Source organism: Triticum urartu, chromosome 6 (genome assembly GCF_003073215.2).
Source record: "Triticum urartu cultivar G1812 chromosome 6, Tu2.1, whole genome shotgun sequence".
Classification (NCBI taxonomy): domain Eukaryota; kingdom Viridiplantae; phylum Streptophyta; class Magnoliopsida; order Poales; family Poaceae; genus Triticum; species Triticum urartu.
Window position 1 is genome coordinate 371,280,701 of NC_053027.1, and position 20,114 is coordinate 371,300,814.

The 20,114-nt window shown below is 50.4% G+C and overlaps 1 pseudogene; it reads right to left on the minus strand.

Annotated features, from left to right (window-relative positions):
- LOC125516790 lies at positions 1 to 15,324 on the minus strand (annotated as a pseudogene).
- Positions 15,325 to 20,114: the final 4,790 nt, after the last annotated feature.

Genomic DNA, 20,114 nt, shown 5'->3' on the forward strand with positions numbered 1-20,114 from the left:
TTAGCACACCTTGTCGATTGCAAGCTTCCCATCTTCTTGCACAGTGCATTTCCAAGACATCTTGGAAACCATTCCCTGCTTGTCGACCACCTATCAGATATTTACAGGTCGCAAAGTCAATTCACACTCGTCTAAACAACAACCAGGGGATAATTATCAAATTGTTAGATGCATAAACCTTGACATGGTAGTGCTCTTTTGTTGAAACGAACTCCAGCCCCATCCTCTCCACAGCGAATCACTCCATGTCATCCAAGAAATCACTTGGCAGATTCGTATGGAACGTTTTACGGACTGGGCTCTTGGATCCTTCTGTCCCTGCCCCTACGAGGTCGCGGACCGTGTCCAGGGAGACGTGCGATCCACCAACACAAAAGCTGGGTGGTGGCGCGCGTTAATCACAATGCTATGTGAGTTGTGACACGAAGAAGAGATCCAAGAACTGGAAATGGTGGGACGCATAGAAGAAGACTCACAATTGGAACATGACCTTGCCCACCCTTGCCATGAGACTCAGTTTTGCCTCCTCGTCTTCCCTGGGCACATCGTGCGTCCTCTCCCTCGCCTTCTCCGCCGCGTATAAAAGGTCCGGCAAGAACCTCTCGGCAATGACTACGGCCGCGTCCGCGGCCTCCGTGGAGCCGGAGGATGGGGAGGAGAGGGCAAGGACGAGGGGCTTGGCGCCGGTCATGCGCTCGACGGTGTAGCAGGGGAAGGGCTCGAGGCGGATAGATTCAGCGTCGTTGGAGAAGGGCGGGAGCGGGAACCAGCGGGAGACGCAGTCTGCGGCGTGGATGATCTTGTTGGACGGGGGAACATGGGGACGCCCGCGAGGGAAGGAGATGGAGAGGGAGGGGCAACAGCGGAGCAGGGCGGCGGGGGACGGCGGCGGGCGGCGAACCCTAGAGAGGACCGAGCGAGCGATAGGAGAGGCGAGACCGAGGGAGGAGTTGGATCGAGCGATGCGGAGGGGGAAAACCAACAGAGAGCACCGGACGAAAAAAACCGACGAAAAAAAAATGAAAAACCCGGACGAAAATGGTGGGACGAAAATAAACCCGAAACGCAGACTACCAGCTGAGACATTAAGAGTAGAGATAACGACGGGAGTTTCGGCGTGTGCGGGACTTGATCACATGGTTTTCTTTGGTTTTTCGCGGCTGAGGGGAAGGTGGGAGAAAGTACCAAAGAAGTACCAAAAAAGACCGGGTGGGGTGGGACGAAAATAAAACCCGGAACGCGACCTACCAACTGAGACATTAGGAGTAGAGATACATATTGATGTATGCGGTCCGATGAGTGTTGTGGCTCGCGGCGGGTATCGTTATTTTCTGACCTTCATAGATGATTTGAGCAAATATGGGTATATCTACTTGATGAAACATAAGTCTGAAACATTTGAGAAGTTCAAAGAATTTCAGAGTGAAGTGGAAAATCATCGTAACAAGAAAATAAAGTTTTTACGATCTGACCGCGGAAACAAATATTTGAGTTACGAGTTTGGTCTTTATTTGAAACAATGTGGATAGTTTCACAACTCACGCCACCTGGAACACCACAATGTAATGGTGTGTCTGAACGTCATAACCGTACTTTATTAGATATGGTGCAATCTTTGATGTCTCTTACCGAATTACCACTATCATTTTGGGGTTATGCATTAGAGATAGCTGCATTCACGTTAAATAGGGCACCGTCTAAAAATCCGTTGAGACGACACCGTATGAACTATGGTTTAGCAAGAAACTTAAGCTGTCGTTTCTTAAAGTTTAGGGTTGCGATGCTTATGTGAAAAGGTTTCAATCTGATAAGCTCAAACCCAAATTGGAGAAGTGTGTCTTTATAGGATACCCAAAAGAAACTGTTGGGTACACCTTCTATCACAGATCCGAAGGCAAGATCTTTGTTGCTAAGAGTGGATCCTTTCTAGAGAAGGAGTTTCTCTCGAAAGAAGTGAGTGGGAAGAAAGTAGAACTTGATGAGGTAATTGTACCTCCTCCCTTATTGGAAAGTAGTTCATCACAGAAATCAGTTCTAGTGATTCCTACACCAATTAGTGAGGAAGCTAATGATGATGATCATGAAAACTTCTGATCAAGTTACTACCGAACCTCTTAGGTCAACCATAGTAAGATCCGCACCAGAGTGGTACGATAATCCTGTTCTGGAGGTCATGTTACTTGACCATGACGAACCTACGAACTATGAGGAAGTGATGATGAGCCCAGATTCCGCAAAATGGCTTGAGGCCATGAAATCTGAGATAGAATCAATGTATGAGAACAAAGTATAGACTTTGGTGGACTTGCCCGTTGATCGGCAAGCCATTGAGAATAAATAGATCTTCAATAGGAAGACGAACGCTGATATTAGTGTTACTATCTACAAAGCTTGAATTGTTACAAAAAGTTTTTGACAAGTTCAAGGTGTTGACTACAATGAGATTTTCTCACTCGTAGCGATGCTTAAATCTGTCCGAATCATGTTAGCAATTGCCACATTTTGTGAAATCTGCCAAATGGATGTCAAAACTGCATTTCCTAATGGATTTCTTAAAGAAGAGTTGTATATGATACAACAAGAAAAGTTTTGTCAATCCTAAAGGTGCTAACAAAGTGTGCAAGCTCCAGCGATCCATCTATGGACTGGTGCAAACATCTCGGAGTTGGAATATACGCTTTGATGAGTTGATCAAAGCATATAGTTTTATATAGACTTGCGGTGAAGCCTGTATTTACAAGAAAGTGAGTGGGAGCCCTACAACCTTTCTGATAAGTATATCTGAACGACATATTGTTGATCGGAAATGATGTAGAATTTTCTAGAAAGCATAAAGGAGAATTTGAAAGGAGTTTTTCAAAGAAAGAATTACCTGTAAAGCTACTTACATATTGGGCATCAAGATCTACAAAGATAGATCAAGACGCTTGATAAGACTTTCGATGAGTACATACCTCGATAAGATTTTGAAGGAGTTCAAAATGGATCAGTCAAAGAAGGAGTTCTTGCCTGAGTTGTAAGGTGTGAAATTGAGTAAAGACTCAAAACTCGGCCATGGCAGAAAATAGAAAGAAAATGAAAAGTCATTCACTATGCCTCAGTCATAGGTTCTATAAAGTATGCTATGTTGTGTACTAGACCTATTGTATACCTTAGCATGATTTTGGCAAGGGAGTACAACAGTGATCTAGGAGTAGATCACTAGACAGTGGTCAAAATTATCCTTAGACGACTAAGGAAATATTTCTCGGTTATGGAGGTGATAAAAGAGTTCGACGTAAAGAGTTACATCAATGCAAGATTTTTACACTGATCTAGATGACTCTAAGTCTTGATCTAGATACATTTTGAAAGTGGGAGCAATTAGCTAGAGTAGCTCCGTGCAGAGTATTGTAGACATAGAAATTTGCAAAATACATACGGATCTGAATGTTGCAGACCATAGACTAAACTTCTCCCACAAGCAAAACATGATCACTCTTTGGGTGTTAATCACATAGCGATGTGAACTAGATTATTCACTCTAGTAAACCCTTTGGGTATTAGTCCCATGAAGATGTGAACTAATCACACAAAGATGTGAACTATTGGTGTTAAATCACATGGCGATGTGAACTAGATTATTGACTCTAGTGCAAGTGGGAGATTGAAAAAAATATGCCCTAGAAGCAATAATAAAGTTGTTATTTATATTTCCTTATATCATCATAAATGTTTATTATTCATTATAGAATTGTATTAACCAGAAACTTAGTACATGTGTGAATACATAGACAAAACAGAGTGTCCCTAGTATGCCTCCACTTGACTAGCTCGTTAATCAAAGATGGCTAAGTTTCCTGACCATAGACATGTGTTGTCATTTGATGAACGGGATCACATCATTAGAGAATGATGTGATGGACAAGATCCATCCGTTAGCTTAGCATAAATGATCGTTTAGTTTTTTTGCTATTTCATCATGACTTATACATGTTCCTCTGACTATGAGATTATGCAACTCCCGAATACCGGAGGAACACCTTGTGTGCTATCAAACGTCACAACGTAACTGGGTGATTATAAAGATGCTCTACAAGTGTCTCCGATGGTGTTTGTTGAGTTGGCATAGATCGAGATTAGGATTTGTCACTCCAATTGTCGGAGAGGTATCTCTAGGCCCTCTCGGTAATGCACATCACTATAAGCCTTGCAAGCAATGTGACTAATGAGTTAGTTACAGGATGTTGCATTATGGAACGAGTAAAGAGACTTGTCGATAACGAGATTGAACTTGGTATGATGATACCGATGATCGAATCTCGGGCAAGTAACATACCGATGACAAAGGGAACAACGTATGTTGTTATGCGGTTTGACCGATAAAGATCTTCGTAGAATATGTAGGAACCAATATGAGCATCCAGGTTCCGCTATTGGTTATTGACTGGAGATGAGTCTCGGTCATGTCTACATAGTTCTCGAACCCGTAGGGTCCGCACGCTTAACGTTCGATGACGATCGGTATTATGAGTTTATGTGTTTTGATGTACCGAAGGTAGTTCAGAGTCCTGGATGAGATCACAGACATTACAAGGAGTCTCGAAATGGTTGAGAAGTAAAGATCGATATATTGGAAGGCTATATTCAGACATCAGAAAGTTTCCGAGTGATTTGGGTATTTTTCGGAGTACCGAAGAGTTACGAGAATTCGCCGGGGGAAGTAATGGGCCTTAATGGGCCATATGGGAGAGGAGAGAAGGGTCTCAAGGGGTGGCCACCCCCCCCCCCGCACGTCAAGTCCGAATTGGACTAGGGGGGGGCGGCGCCCCCTCTCTTTCCTTTTCCCTCTCCTACTCCTTCCCTCTCTCCCCTCTTGGAAAAGGAAGGGGACTCCAACTAGGATTGGGAATCCTAGTTCGACTCCCCCTATAGGTGCGCCCCTCCTAGGCCGGCTTCCTCCTCCTCCCTCCTTTATATATGTGGGCAGGCGGCACTGTCGTGGTTATAAGTCTGACAGTAAAGTAGGGGGGTAGGAATGTAGAGGCAAGATCCTAGCTACAGTGAGATTGTGCACACAAGATGTACGAGTTCAGGCCCTTCGTGGTGGAAGTAATAGCCCTACGTCTGGGTGCCCGGAGGCTCGGTCGATTGGATTATGTGTGAAGTTACAGGGTGTCGGTGTCAAAACCGGCGGATCTCGGGTAGGGGGTCCCGAACTGTGCATCTAGGCGGATGGTAACAGGAGACGGGGGACACGATGTTTTTACCCAGGTTCGGGCCCTCCCGATGGAGGTAAAACCCTACTCCTGCTTGATTGATCTTGATGATATGAGTATTACAAGAGTTTATCTACCACGAGATCGAAGAGGCTAAACCCTAGAAGCTAGCCTATGGTATGATTGTTGTTCTTGGTCCTACGGACTAAACCCTCCGGTTTATATAGACACCGGAGGGGGCTAGGGTTACACAGAGTCGGTTTCAATGAAGGAGATCTACATATTCGTATTGCCAAGCTTGCCTTCCACGCCAAGGAGAGTCCCATCCGGACACGGGACGAAGTCTTCAATCTTGTATATTCATAGTCCAACAGTTCGGCCAAAGGATATAGTCCGGCTATCCGGATACCCCCTAATCCAGGACTCCCTCAGTAGCCCCTGAACCAGGCTTCAATGACGATGAGTCCGGCGCGCAGATTGTCTTCGGCATTGCAAGGCGGGTTCCTCCTCCGAATACTTCATAGAAGATTTTGAACACGAGGATCGTGTCCGGCTCTGCAAAACAAGTTTCACATACAACCGTAGAGAGAATAATATTTTCACAAATCTAATCTGCCGACGCATTCCGCAGTGTGACATCACACCACAGCCAGGTCACCATTCGAATCGTTTTTCACAACCAACCTTAGTGTGTTTCGCGAGGTGGTTTCCTTGGCACGTCTTGTCGAAGCAGAGATCGTGTCCCCTTATTACGGGATTCCCATCAATACGGACATGGGTAACCCAACCGCGCCATCAATTACGGCGCTTGGGGGATAAGCGAGTTTTACCAGGCTGGTGGGTGCGCATAGTTTCGTCCTCCCTTATAAATGGATAAGGGTTCACCTTTTTCTACCCACGCCTTCTTCCTCCTTGCTCATCCATTCTCGCGCACTCGAGCTCCAGCGCCCAAGTCCACATCCTTCTCCTCAACCCTCTCCAAACATGTCCGGAGCGGGAGGCAAGTGGATGGTCTCCTCCGTCATGGAGGGAGACATCAAAAAGTTGTGCGGGGCCGGATACTTAGCCGCGGATATTGCGCACCGGCTGCCAGCCGTGGGGCAGATTGTCCCTACCCCGGAACCTTACGAAAGGGTGGTTTTCCTCACCCACTTCGTCTGCGGACTGGGGTTTCCCCTCCATCCATTCGTCTGCGGCCTTATGTTCTATTATGGGCTGGACTTCCATGATCTAGCTCCGAATTTCATCCTCAACATCTCAGCATTCATCATCGTGTGCGAGGCTTTCCTCCGCGTCCGGCCCCACTTCGGCCTGTGGCTGAAGACCTTCAATGTCAAATCGAAGGTAGTAGGCGGCTAACAAGCGGAATGCGGCGGAGCCATGGTGGGCAAAATGCCCAACGTTACATGGCTCGAGGGCTCCTACGTGGAGACCATAAAGGGATGGCAATCGGGGTGGTTCTACATCACCGAGCCGCGCAACACCAACTGGGTGGCGGCCCCCGAGTTCCGATCCGGAATCCCCATGCGGCTCACTTCCTGGAAGGAGAAGGGCCTGTCCTGGGGCTCAACAGTGGAGCTGGACGGACTCCAGAAGTGTATCGGGAACATGATAGGCAAGAAACTCAAGCTTGTCAACATTGTCCAGGTCTTGCTCTTCCGCCGGATCCTCCCGTGTCAACGACGGGCTTTCAACTTATGGGAGTTCGACCCGGCCCAGCACCAGACTCTACGCGAGCTCTTCGACACGACGCATAAGGACGTCTGGAAGGTGCTGTTCAAGGGCGCCGAGGTCCCCCCTCCCCTTACCGAGGACCGCGGGCTAAGCGCGGCGCGCCCTACGAATCCGGTAAGTTCTGTACACCTTGTAGGGTATTTATTTTCCATAGTTTAACCATCTGCGGGGTCTAAGCTCCCATGCCTTTGATAGGACTGGGTGGAGACATCGGAGCAGATTGACTGTCCGGCCCCTCTGCCCGAAGACCCTGCAAACGCTCTCCTGACGGAGATGTGGACTTCGGCTCCTTATGAGGTGTCGGAGAAGAAGATCAAGAAGAAGGCCACGGGAACCCGAAAGAGTTCCCGGCGCCAGGTGGTATCGGACTCATCGTCCGATAACTCCGAGACGCACTCCTCCCGTGAAAACGAGGAGGAGGAAGATGACGGTTCTCCCCCTCCAGCCGGGGGAGACAGGAAAAGGAAGGCCGCCCCAACCGGGGAGGCCGGAGGGTCCAAGAAGGGAAGGACTCTCCTTCCGGACTATTCCACCACCGCCGCCGACAGCGAAGATGAGTGGTTACTCAGGGTCAAGTCCCTGGCGAAGTCGTGAGTATTCGGATACCATAGTAACTCATAGCATACTTTTATCGCACTGCTTCTCCTAACATCGAATATGATCATGCAGTCCGCCCCGAGCCCGCATCGACGTATCCTCGTCGGATGGTTCCTTGGACTCGTCGGATATGAATAGCGATTCACTTCCAACTGCCTCCTCTCCTCGCCCTACGGACAATGTCGAGGTATTGTCTCAAGGGGCACCGAACCGAGGGGAGATAGTCCTGGAGGCGCCTCAAGGCGACCTACCGGACTCCAGGCGCAAAGGGAGCAAGACTCCCAAGGGCTCCAAGTTCGGCCCTCAGCCGAACACCGCGCCGGAACCTCCAGTGGTTCCGGACTCCAGCAGGTGGCCCCCTGCCAAGAGGGGCAAGCCGCCCGTGCCGGTGACCTCTGTCTATCCAGAGGCACTGGACAACCTGCTGGGAGCGCTTCGCGGCGCTTCCATCGACGAAGAGCACCGCACTATTATGAGTGCGGTGATCAAGAAGGTTCAGTCCGCCAAGAGCGGACTGACTGAAGCCTGTGCCAGCCTTCTAATAGGCTTTGAGGTAAGTATTTAAAATATAGGAAAATATTACTGCATAGACAGTATCCCCTGATGCTCTGTTTGGTGTTCACAAAGAAAAGCCAAATAGAGGATCAAATAATATATGCAGGAGTCTAATACAAGTATGTCTATATGCGTATGCAGGCTTCGCTGCTGACCTTTGCCGCACTGACTGCGGAGGTCGCCACACTGAAGCAGAACCTCGAGCGGTCCGAGAAAGAACTCGGCCTTGCCAAGAGGCAGCTCGAGGAGAACAAAGGTAAGTAATACCTGGTCTATATATATAAGATGTGGTTGCAAAATGATAGGATCATCATGGATGTGCCAGGGGCCACGACCGAAGTGGCGACCCTGAAGCGAGCGCTGTCCGAGGCCGAAAACAAAGCGGCCGAGGAGCGCACCGAGCGGGAGAAACAAAAGGCACGGGTGGGCGAGGTGCAGCAAGAGCTCCAGGCTCTCGTGAAGAAGCACGAGACTTTGGAGCTTGACTCAAAGATGCGAGAGTCCGAGCTTGCCACGGCCCTCGAGAGCACAAAGCATGCCAAGGCAGAAACCCAAAAGGCCCTCCAGGAAATTGAGGCGATGAGGAAGATAGCGGCGGGTAAGGCATTCATTATGCAAAGCAAGCATGTGAAAGTAAATTACTTGTTACTTACCCGAGTCTGGAGCTCTCCAGGAGCATTCGCAGATTTGCCCCGCAGCGTGTCGGATGCCGCAAAGTACTACCAGGCCAAGGAGGGAAGCTCTACGGAGAAGTTGTTCTGGTCTCAGTATACTGGGACCGAACACCCGATGCCTGTGAGCGACCAGCTGAAGCAACTGGTCGAGCTGCACAAGGCGGCCAAACAGGCCATGAGGGGCCTTATAGTTCGGATGTGGCCGGGCGACTCCCTTCCCAACAGCTACTTCGGCCTGGTGAGGCGGCTTGTGGATGCCTGCCCACGGCTGGAAGTCATAAAGCGGTCCGTCTGCATCGAAGGTGCACGCTGGGCTTTTGCCAGTGCGAAGGTGCACTGGATGGACGCCGAGAAGCTGGTGAAGGAGGGGCCGCCGCAGGGCAAGGAGCATCGCCACCCTAAAATGTATTATGAGGGTGTCCTGAAGGGTTCCCGTCTTGTGGCGGACGAGTGTGCGAAGGATGTAATTTTTGAATGAACTTGCTCGTGTGATCCTGTATTATGAAAACTTGTTCATGTGCGCTATGCAACGCTTGTTTGAATTTAAAATATTACCTTCTGTGCGGCTGTTTATCAAATCTGAGAGATGGCCAGTCGTCGGCTTCTGCCCCCATGCCACGAGTGCTGGGGTGTTCGGGATAAATCTGAGCACTCTTTTTCCCATTGTTGGGTCCTTCGAGGGAGGTGCTCAGCACAACGAACAAGGCAATCGGACTATAATGCTTTATCACTCTCACTTAGCCATAGAAGTCTACAATTTTAAATTTTGACGAAGCCCCTAGTATTAGGAAGGCCGAATTCGGGGCGCTATACACGCCTAAGCCGGACAAAGCCGGCTCCTCGCCCTAAGCGGCATAAGTCTTTAGGGAGTCGAGACCTCTCGAACAGCGACCAGCTCTCGCCTTATCATGACAGTCAGTTTTAGCTTTCTCTACTGAGGTGCTTGCCCAGATAAATCGGGGCACAATCGCAGTAGTTCTTCCAGTGCTACCTTAGCCGATATAGCAGAACGTAAGGTACCAAAACATGGGAGCCGGGCAAACCCAACTATTGACCCAAGACATGATTCGGAGTTGATGCATATAATGCTATAAGTTCGGCGTGCCGCACTGTCGAAAGTGTTCAGACTTCTCACGCCGTATTATGGGTACTTAAGCCCCTGGCGTATTGGCCGTACCAGAGTGTACGGGTGCTAAATGTCATGAATGAACATATATATAAAAGAATAGAGAATGCGGTAATAGTCTAGTGTTATGCATTGTTTATTCAAAAAGGTGCGTCGAAGCAAAATGATACAAGTAGTGCGATAAGCAAAAAGTAGGACTATTTGACATGTGCCCTCCAAGGGCAAGCTGAGGAATGGTATTTAAAGCAGGTATTTCACTCGTTATCAGAGACCACCTGGGAGTTCCATGGTGCGACGTAGCTTTCTGCCTCCTTGGTTGTTCTATCGTGTGTCCGGCAATCAAACTGCCGGACGGGGTTTCCAGAGAGTAAAGTCCTGAAAGAGAGAAAAAATAGCAAAGTGGGAAGCCCCTTGTGTGGTTGAGCCGCGTTTTGGGGCGTGCCGTAGTCGTGCCCCCCCACCTATGCCCTTGGTATTTTCAATGCGTAATTATGTACGCGTGGCACGGATTACGCCGTTTGGCTAGGACTAGGGTGGGGGCCGCATTGATATGCGATCTCGGGACGTGCCAGGCGGTCTTGCTGCAGATTACTCTGGGCGTGCTTGACGGTGTCCGGGTGTTTAATCACCGAACTGGTGGATTGCCTGAAGAGGCTGCTTTGTGCTTCTGTTGTGAGGCCCGCAGTGTGCTCCTCCGTGCGGAGAGAGCGCTCTGTGTTTCCATTGACTGTGATGACCCCCCGTGGTCCTGGCATCTTGAGCTTGAGGTATGCATAATTCGATACCGCATTGAATCTTGCAAATGTGGTTCGCCCGAGCAGTGCATGATAGCCACTGCGGAACGGGACTAAATCGCAGATTAACTCCTCGCTTCAGAAGTTATCCGGGGATCCAAAGACCACTTCCAGTGTGACTGAGCCTGTGCAATGGGCCTCTACACCTGGTATCACGCCTTTGAACATCATTTTTGTGGGTTTGATCCTTGAGGGGTCTATACCCATTTTGCGCACTGTGTCCTGATAAAGCAGGTTCAGGCTGCTGCCGCCGTCCATAAGGACTCGAGTGAGGTGAAATCCGTCGATGATTGGGTCTAGGACTAGTGCGGCGAATCCGCCATGACGGATACTAGTGGGGTGGTCCCTGCGATCGAAGGTGATCGGACAGGAGGACCATGGGTTGAACTTTGGGGCGACTGGCTCCAACGCATATACGTCCCTTAGCGCACGCTTCCGCTCCCTCTTGGGGATGTGGGTTGCATATATCATGTTCACCGTCCGCACTTGTGGGGGGAACCTCTTCTGTCCTCCGGTGTTCGGCGGCCGGGGCTCCTCCTCGTCATCGCTATGTAACCCCTTGTCTTTGTTTTCGGCATTTAACTTGCCGGCCTGCTTGAACACCCAACATTCCCTGTTGGTGTGGTTGGCTGGCTTGTCGGGGGTGCTGTGTATTTCACACGAGCGATCGAGTATACGGTCCAAACTGGACGGGCCCAGAGTGCTTCTTTTGAATGGCTTTTTCCGCTGACCGGGTTTAGAGCCTCTGAATCCGGCATTGACTGTCGTATCCTCGGTATTGTCGCTATTGATGCGGCACTTGTGTTTGTTGCGATGTGACCTGCCATTGCTATCCTTGGTATCTGAAGTATCATGGTTCTTTGATATGTTATTGCTGCGAGCCAGCCAGCTGTCCTCTCCCAAGCAAAAGCGAGTCATGAGTGTCGTGAGGGCTGCCATAGATTTCGGCTTTTCCTGGCCAAGGTGCCGGGCGAGCCACTCGTCGCGGATGTTGTGCTTAAAAGCTGCTAGGGCCTCTGCATCCGGACAGTCGATGATTTAATTTTTCTTTGTCAGGAACCGTGTCCAGAATTGCATGGCCGATTCCTCTGGCTGCTGAATTATGTGGCTCAAGTCATCGGCATCTGGTGGTCGCACATAAGTGCCCTGCAAGTTGTCGAGGAATGTGGCTTCCAGATCTTCCCAACAGCTAATGGATTCTGCTGGCAGGTTGTTGAGCCAATGTCGAGCTGGTCCTTTGAGTTTGAGTGGGAGGTATTTGATGGCGTGTAGATCGTCACCGCGGGCCATGTGGATGTACAGGAGGAAGTCCTCGATCCATACCGCAGGATCTGTTGTGCCGTTGTATGATTCGATATTTACGGATTTGAAACCCTTTGGGATTTGGTGATCCATTACTTCGTCTGTGAAGCATAGGGGGTGTGCGGCGCCTCTGTACTGGGCTATATCGCGACGTAGCTCAAATGAGTCTTGTCCGCTGTGTTCGGCCCGGCCGGATTTACTTTTACTGTATCTGGTGTGACGGTTATCGTCTCGCGTTGTGGCGCACCCTTGTGATCCGTAGATCGATATTGCGTGTTTTGCTTTGTCCTCCAATACATCTTGCAGGTCTATCATGTTTCTCCGTGCCTTGACATTTTTATTTGAGTGGCGACGGGGTGCGGGCTGAGCTTTTTGCTGAAACACCTCTCTGTCGCGGCCACGAGGTGGCCGATCAGCCACGTCATACGCTGGAGATGTAGGTTTTAATGCTTCCTCCTCCAGTCGGGGTAGCAACATGCACTTTGGGTAACTCTTGGAGGGGCGTTCGAGTTCATATTCCTCGGCCGCAAGGACTTCAGTCCATCTGTCAGCTAGCAAATCTTGATCAGCTCGAAGCGGTTGTTGCTTTTTCTTAAGGCTATTTCCCGTGGCTATAAGATGACGCTTGAAGCGCTCTTGCTCGACAGGATCCTCAGGCACGACAAATTAGTCACCGTCGAGGCTTGCCTCGTCTTCGGAGGGAGGCATGTAATTATCATCCTCCGCCTCTCCATCCGCCGCTCTCTCGGGAGGGCTGGCTTCTCCATCCTCCTGCTCTAAATCTTGCTGGAGGGGATTGTCGTCATCTTCGGCACTGTCCGGAGTGCTATTATCTACTGTGCCAGTATCACCGCTTTTGCCTTGGCGAGACTTAGAGCGACGCCGCTGACGTCGGTGCTTGGGTTGCGTCTTGGAGGGGTCATCCTCCGCTGTCCCGTCGCCATTGCCTTCTTTGGGTGTGTCCACCATATATATATATATATCATATGATGAGGTGACTGTCCAGTGCCTTGTGGGCAGTGGTTCTTGTTCGTCTCCTGCATCGTCGTCCATACCGTCGATGTCTTCGGAGTCGAAGTCGAGCATGTCGGTCAAATTGTCGACAGTGGCTACTAAGTGGGTGGTGGGTGGGCGGCGAATTTCTTCGTCATCCGCATCCCAATCCTGCCGGACATAGTTCGGCCAGGACTCTCCTGACAAGGAGAGAGACCTTAATGAGTTCAGTATGTCGCTAAAGGGTGAGTGCTGAAAGATATCCGCGGAGGTGAACTCCATGATCGGCGTCCAGTCCGATTCGATAGGCACGGGCGCAGGCGGTTCGGAGTCCGTGGCCGGGGAAGAATCCGGGAGTTTGGCGTAACGGCTCTCGTGAAGGGTAAGGTCGATACTCGGCTCGATCGCCGCTGAGAATGCGGCCTCTGTGGTGGGGTCTATCCACCCGTCCATGGATGGCGCAATTGGCTCCGCATTGACGGTCGGAGCGGTTGCCGGTGCGGTCTCCTGAACACTGTCCGATGGTAGAGCTAAATCATGCTCATCGTGACCGTGCGGCGCACTCGGCAGGGGCTCGAATCCGTCGAAGATCAAGTCTCCGCGGATGTCGGCCGTGTAGTTTAAGCTTCCAAACCTGACCTGGTGGCCAGGGGCGTAACTCTCGATCTGCTCCAGATGGCCAAGCGAGTTGGCCCGCAGTGTGAAGCCGCCGAATATGAAGATCTGTCCAGGGAGAAAAGTCTCACCCTGGACTGCATTGCTATCGATGATCGAAGGAGCCATCAAGCCTGACGATGATGACACAGAGGAACTCTCAATGAAAGCACCAATGTCGGTGTCAAAACCGGCGGATCTCGGGTAGGGGGTCCCGAACTGTGCGTCTAGGCGGATGGTAACAGGAGACGGGGGACACGATGTTTTTACCCAGGTTCGGGCCCTCTCTATGGAGGTAAAACCCTACTCTTGCTTGATTCATCTTGATGATATGACTATTACAAGAGTTGATCTACCACGAGATCGAAGAGGCTAAACCCTAGAAGCTAGCCCATGGTATGATTGTTGTTCTTGGTCCTACGGACTAAACCCTCCGGTTTATATAGACACCGGAGGGGGCTAGGGTTACATAGAGTCGGTTACAAGGAAGGAGATCTACATATCCGTATTGCCAAGCTTGCCTTCCACGCCAAGGAGAGTCCCATCCGGACACGGGACGAAGTCTTCAATCTTGTATCTTCATAGTCCAACAGTCCGGCCAAAGGATATAATCCGGTTGTCCGAATACCCCCTAATCCAGGACTTCCTCACAGGGGGTGTGAACCCTTGTCTCAGGGGAGGGGTTGGCTTATATAGAGTGCGCCAGGACCCCAGCCAACCCATGTTACAAGGGTTCAATGTACATAAAGAGGGGACGTTACTGGTAACGTCAGCATTAAAGTGATATAAATGACCCTTAAGACTATAGAGTGAACTCCTGACTGTTGCCATCCTGAGTGGCTTAGATCTTCTGCGCTCCGAGTGGTTCATGATGTGGTTGAATGATTATGTCATGGTTGAATGGAATTGGGATACCCGAGTGGAACTCATGGACGAGTGGGTTGCATCTTGAGGTGATTCCAGTCGATAGAATTTGCTATCCTTTGGATGTCTTTGACTATAGTGCAGTGTCCTTGGGGAGGGTACTTAGATCAGGTCTATTGCCCTACCCTAGGTACACGGCACTGTCATTAGCCCCCGAATGGTTCTGGGTTCGAGTGGAAAATGAAGTTGACAACGATTCCGACCCAACCTTGATGGTACGGAAGCATAAGAACGGATTGGCGAACCTTGCAACAACTTCAACTTCATTTTTAGTCGCCTTGAGCCATTCATAAGTTTGTCGAGTGAAGTTTTTGCCGATGAGTTTCTACTGCTAGTGTTGTATAGAATCTTATGATCGACTGCCCTGCTGTTCCCGGATCTGGCGGGATTCGAAATTTGGGGAAACGCGCGGGGCGGAGAGGACCGTGGTAATAGGAGCAGATTAGGCAGGGGCGCCTCGATCCCCATGCCACCTTTTTCGCCACGTACTGCGTGCGCGCCTGTTGCGGGATTTGACAGGATCGCCTGGGTCCACCGGTCAACCACTCAGGGAACGGGGCAATATAAGGCGCTAAGGCCGCTGCCTTCGCACTGTGCGCCCCATTCTCCTCCTCCTTCCTCCGCTCCCCACTGCTTCCGCATCCACTCTCGGCGTCGCCGCCCAGCTCGAGCCCGTTCCACCGCAATGGGGAAGGACAAGACCGCCGCTCTGGAGCGAGCGAAGAAAGCGACGGCGAAGGCGAAGGGGAAGAAGACGAGCCGGGGCGGGTCATTGTCAAGATCTGCTCTACCGCACAGCTGGATCTAGGGCGACTGGATCCGGTCGACCATCGTGAAAGAGGACATGGAAGATCTGGTGGATGGAGGGCTGATTGCCCACGAGTCTTGGCGGCTTCCGCGGGACGAGACTGAGCCGCGACCACAAGAGGGTGAGTGTGTCCTACTCGCGACCCACGTCGACCGCGGTTTTTCTTTGCCCCCCATCCTTTCTTCTGGGGTTTTATGAATTTCTTCGGAGCTCAACTTCATCACTTCTCCCCCAACACTATCACATACATCGCTGCCTATGTGTCCATGTGCGAGAATTTTCTGGGTTGTCGACCACACTAGGGCCTCTTCAAACATATTTTCACCTGTCGCTCTCAGTCGGTAAAAAAGGCCAATCCGAGTGATGAGAGAACACATGTGATTCAGATGTGTGGGGGTTTAGGGATCTAGATGAGGAAGAAGAGCACTTTCCCTACCATGATTCTTCCCGACTCCATCAGGGAGTGGCAATCGACCTAATTCTACTGTAAGGATGAAGCAACTCCTGGTCAGTCGACTGGTCTTCCTCCGCATTCCACTGAGCGAGTACAGAAGCCTTCCTCGTTGAGAGTGACTCCAAAGGAGAAAGAGGAGGTTGCTATGCTGGTCGAGAGAGTGGTCCAACTTGTCCGCGATGGCGTGACTGGTATGAATTTGCTAGAAGCTTTTCTGAGTCGACGCATACAACCGCTCCAGGCTCGTGACCACCCAATGTGGTTGTACTCGGGCATTGAGGACATCACTCGGATCCACCCGGAGGAAGTCAGTGAAGAGATGGTGGAGCTGTGGCTGCAAGGCATCACTGGGAATAAGGAAAACCCGGGGGGGTCCAGAAGGGTTCCTCCACTTGACAACACCACTGAGCCTGACAAGGTTTGATTCTTTCCTTCCAAGTGTATTTTGCTCTAATATGTGTTAGCTTTTGAAATTGACGAATATCCACTCGACTCTATCCTTTGCAGACCTTCACTGAACCGTACTCGATGCCCAACGAAAAGCAAGAGCAGGAGGGAGAGGCGAGCGGGGGTGACAGCGGCGACTGGCACTCGGACGGAGGAGGAGACAAGGAGAGTGAGGACTCGAGCAGTGGCGAGGAGGTCGACTCTCCGCCTCGCACAGAGAGGCGCTCCAAACAGAGGCAGGATCCAGCAAGCATTCGGGGCAAAATGACTCCTCCGACTAGTCAGCCTTTAAAGCGTACTCGAACGTCTTCTCTTGTGCCGACTGAAAAAGCTCCCAGCAGCCCAAAGTCATGACATCAAAACCTCGGAAGGCTCTGCCCAAGATCAAAGTGTCTGTCCCCATCGCTTCTGGGTAATTATTGAGCCCAACTCTTTAGTTTTCGCATGATTCAAACTTTGGTCGACTCACTCTCTTGTTCTGACTGAGTGAATTCTGACTTTTGTAGTGTTGCCTCTGGGACTTCTATTTACCAAGATGACGAAGATGAAGAGATGGAGGACGCGGTCACTTCTCATGCAAGTAAAACTCTTTGCCCTTCTGTCATTATTTAATCTGCTTTTTTGACGGTCGAGTAAACTCCCGTAAACGATTTCTTTGCAGCTCCGCCCAATGTCATTGAGCTTCCGGATGATGATGAAGACGTGCCACAGAGGACAATGGGAAGGAGGGGCAAGGCTTCGAGCAAGAAGGCAACTGCTGGCCAAACGTCTCAGTCGGTGCCGGTGACGGAGCCAGTGGTTCAACAGCCTAAAGATGTGAACCAGACCTCTGTCACTTTTGCTGTTCCAGTGTCGACTGAACGCCCTTCATCATTGACTGTGCCCATCCCTGCTTCATCTATTCAACGTCACGCCTCGGATTCTCAGGCTGCTCCAACTGAACTGACAACTCCGTTCCTCACCACCCATCACGTCCCGGAGGATCAGGCAAGCGCCGCAGCAGAAGCTATACGCCAAGCGGGCCTGATGATGGAGCGGGTGAAGACTATGCACGAGAGTAGTCAAGCTGCTTATGATGCCAGTGCAGCCCTCCGAGCCAATGTCCAGGTAAGTTGATTTCCGACTGAGCTCCTATGTCGTCGCTTGTTCTGTTAGGATATGCTACCCGAAAAAACTCTTCTTTGTGCGTCCGTCTATCAGTCTGCTCTTCTCATCTGCACACCCACTAGGTGTTTTAATTTATGTCGAATATTTTTCCCAGTTGAGTCGACTAGGTTGTGTCGATTGTAGTTTTCGGACTAGTGGGGGCACGCAAAGGGCACCCACTGGGTGTAGTCCCCGAGGTCGCCGTCGAATGTGTGATTCGGTGGGGGCCCTGATAAAAAACATCTTCTCCTTCCGTTCTTCCACTTGGTTTGAGTAGACCATGTCGAGTGGAACTTGAACCAGTGGGGGCACACAGAGTGCACCCACTGGGTGTAGTCCCCGAGACCGCGATCGACTGCGACCAGCCGGTTGGGATCTGAGAATGCTTCTCTTTTTTTTCTTCCACTCAGTCTAGTCGGGCCATGTCGAGTGGAATCTGAACCAGTGGGGGCACACTAAGTGCACCCACTGGGTGTATTCCCCGAGACTATTGTCGAATGTTTGATTCTGTAGTAGTCTTAGAGTTCTTTTCACTCGGAAGTGAATGATCTTTGATCCTGTCTATTGATGTATCTTTTTGCTGACTGCAGAAATCTTGTGATCTTATCTCCAAGTTTGCCGATTTCGAGGAAAAGTAGAGATAGCTCAACCTTGACTTGGAGCTAGCCAATCAGAATTTGAAAAAGGCTAAAGAAGAAGTAGCTGGTACGGAAGGTAATGACCTGTCGACTGTCTATCTTGACCATCTCTCAAGTTATCTCTTCGTTCTTCTCTCTGAACTGAGTGCACATTCTTCAGAGAAAATGAAGCAAGTCCTGGTACAGAAGGAACTTGACCTTGCAGCTACGCAGAAGGAGGCTCAGGAGAAGACTACACTCGCCGACAAAAAGCTGGCTTCAATCGGGGCACTGGAGGAAGACAACGCCAAGCTAAAGGCATCCCTCACCGAGGCCAACAAAGAAGTGACCCATCTGAAGAAAGACAAAGTTGCTTTGAATGAGAATATTGAAGGCATTTCTCGTAAGAGAAATGACCTGGAGGCTTATCCGGGGGCACTCGCCAAGAAGTTGTTCCTTATGCTCGAAGGTAATTTTCCTTGTCCGATTGTTTAGCCATCGTCGACTCACCATAAAACTGCCGACTCATTATCACATCGGTATCTCTTTGTGTTTGTAGAATTCTGTCAGAACTTTGAGGAAGAAACTGGGCGCATCATGACAGGCCTAGACCCCATCCTTTCCCGTGTCGGTGATGAAGCTGCCATGAACGTGCTCCGAATGGAATCCCGCGTCGCCGGTGTTACAAACTACCTTGCACGTCTGAAGGTTGCGGTGTCACGGAATGAATCAACACTTTGGTCACGAGAGACGCTCCAGAATGACCTTGAGTCCTTGATGACTCGACTCAATGAGGTCCCTGGCCGAGTGCAGGAGTGGAAGAAGTCATCTACTCGTTGCGGTGCCGACGTAGCTCTGTCGCTAGTTCGAGTCCACTCCAAGGAGGCCAAGGAGGAAAAGCTAGCAGCGATCAAGGTTGCCAATGCCAGGAAACATGACTTCCGGTCCTTCATGGAGACCTTCATTGCTGCTGCCACTCGAATTGCAGATGGAATCGACCTGGACGAGTTCATCGAGCCTTCCAGTCCTTCCCCCGCGGAGTGAACAAACTTTTATAATCCGGTTGAATTTGCCTCGGTATGCCGAGTGGTCTTGTAACTGTTTAAACTCTTTCGGGCCTGATGCCCGAGTCCTTTGAACTGCAGTCTGGAACCTCTTAGGTTTTATCTGAACTTGGTTGCTTTTGAATCTCTTGGCTTTGATTCTTCAATCTGTGTTGCTACTGACTTTGTGGTGTAGCTCAGTCGAGTGGATGACAGACAAGGGCATCTGATGCCGTCCATGACCTGCTCGTCGTCTTTTTGCAGGTAAGGATGGAGCGGACGTTGTATTTGTGTTGTAGCTCCGAGGATAAGGTCGTGGTCGACCTGACCGCGTCGTCCTTGCGAATAAGGATGGAGCGAACGTTGTATTTGTGTCGGAGCTCCAAGGACAACTTGTGGTCGACCTGCACCTCACCGTCCTTGCAGATAAGGATGGAGCGGACGTTGTATTTGTGTCGAAGCTCCGAGGATAAGGTTGTGGTCCACTTGCACCTTATCATCCTTGTGGATAAGGATAGAGCGTGTTTTAAAACTTAGGCGAGTACGAGACTGCAGCTAAGCCCCCGAGTGGGAGGGTTGCTCACCACTCGGTAGGATTTTTTAAACTTAGGCGAGTACTGGACTGCGGCTAAGCCCCCGAGTGGGAGGGTTGCTCACCACTCGGTAGGATTTTTTAAACTTAGGCGAGTACTGTATTGTAGCTAAGCCCCCGAGTGGGAGGGTTTCTCACCACTCGGTAGGGTTTTTAAAACTTAGGCGAGTACTGGACTGCAGCTAAGCCCCCGAGTGGGAGGGTTGCTCACCACTCGGTAGGATTTTTTTAAACTTAGGCGAGTACTGGACTGCAGCTAAGCCCCCGAGTGGGAGGGTTGTTCACCACTCGGTAGGATTTTTTAAACTTAGGTGAGTACTGGACTGCAGCTAATCCCCCGAGTGGGAGGGTTGCTCACCACTCGGTAGGATTTTTTAAACTTAGGCGGGTACTAGACTGCAGCTAAGCCCCCGAGTGGGAGTTTTCTCTCCACTCGGTAGGATTTTTGAAACTTTA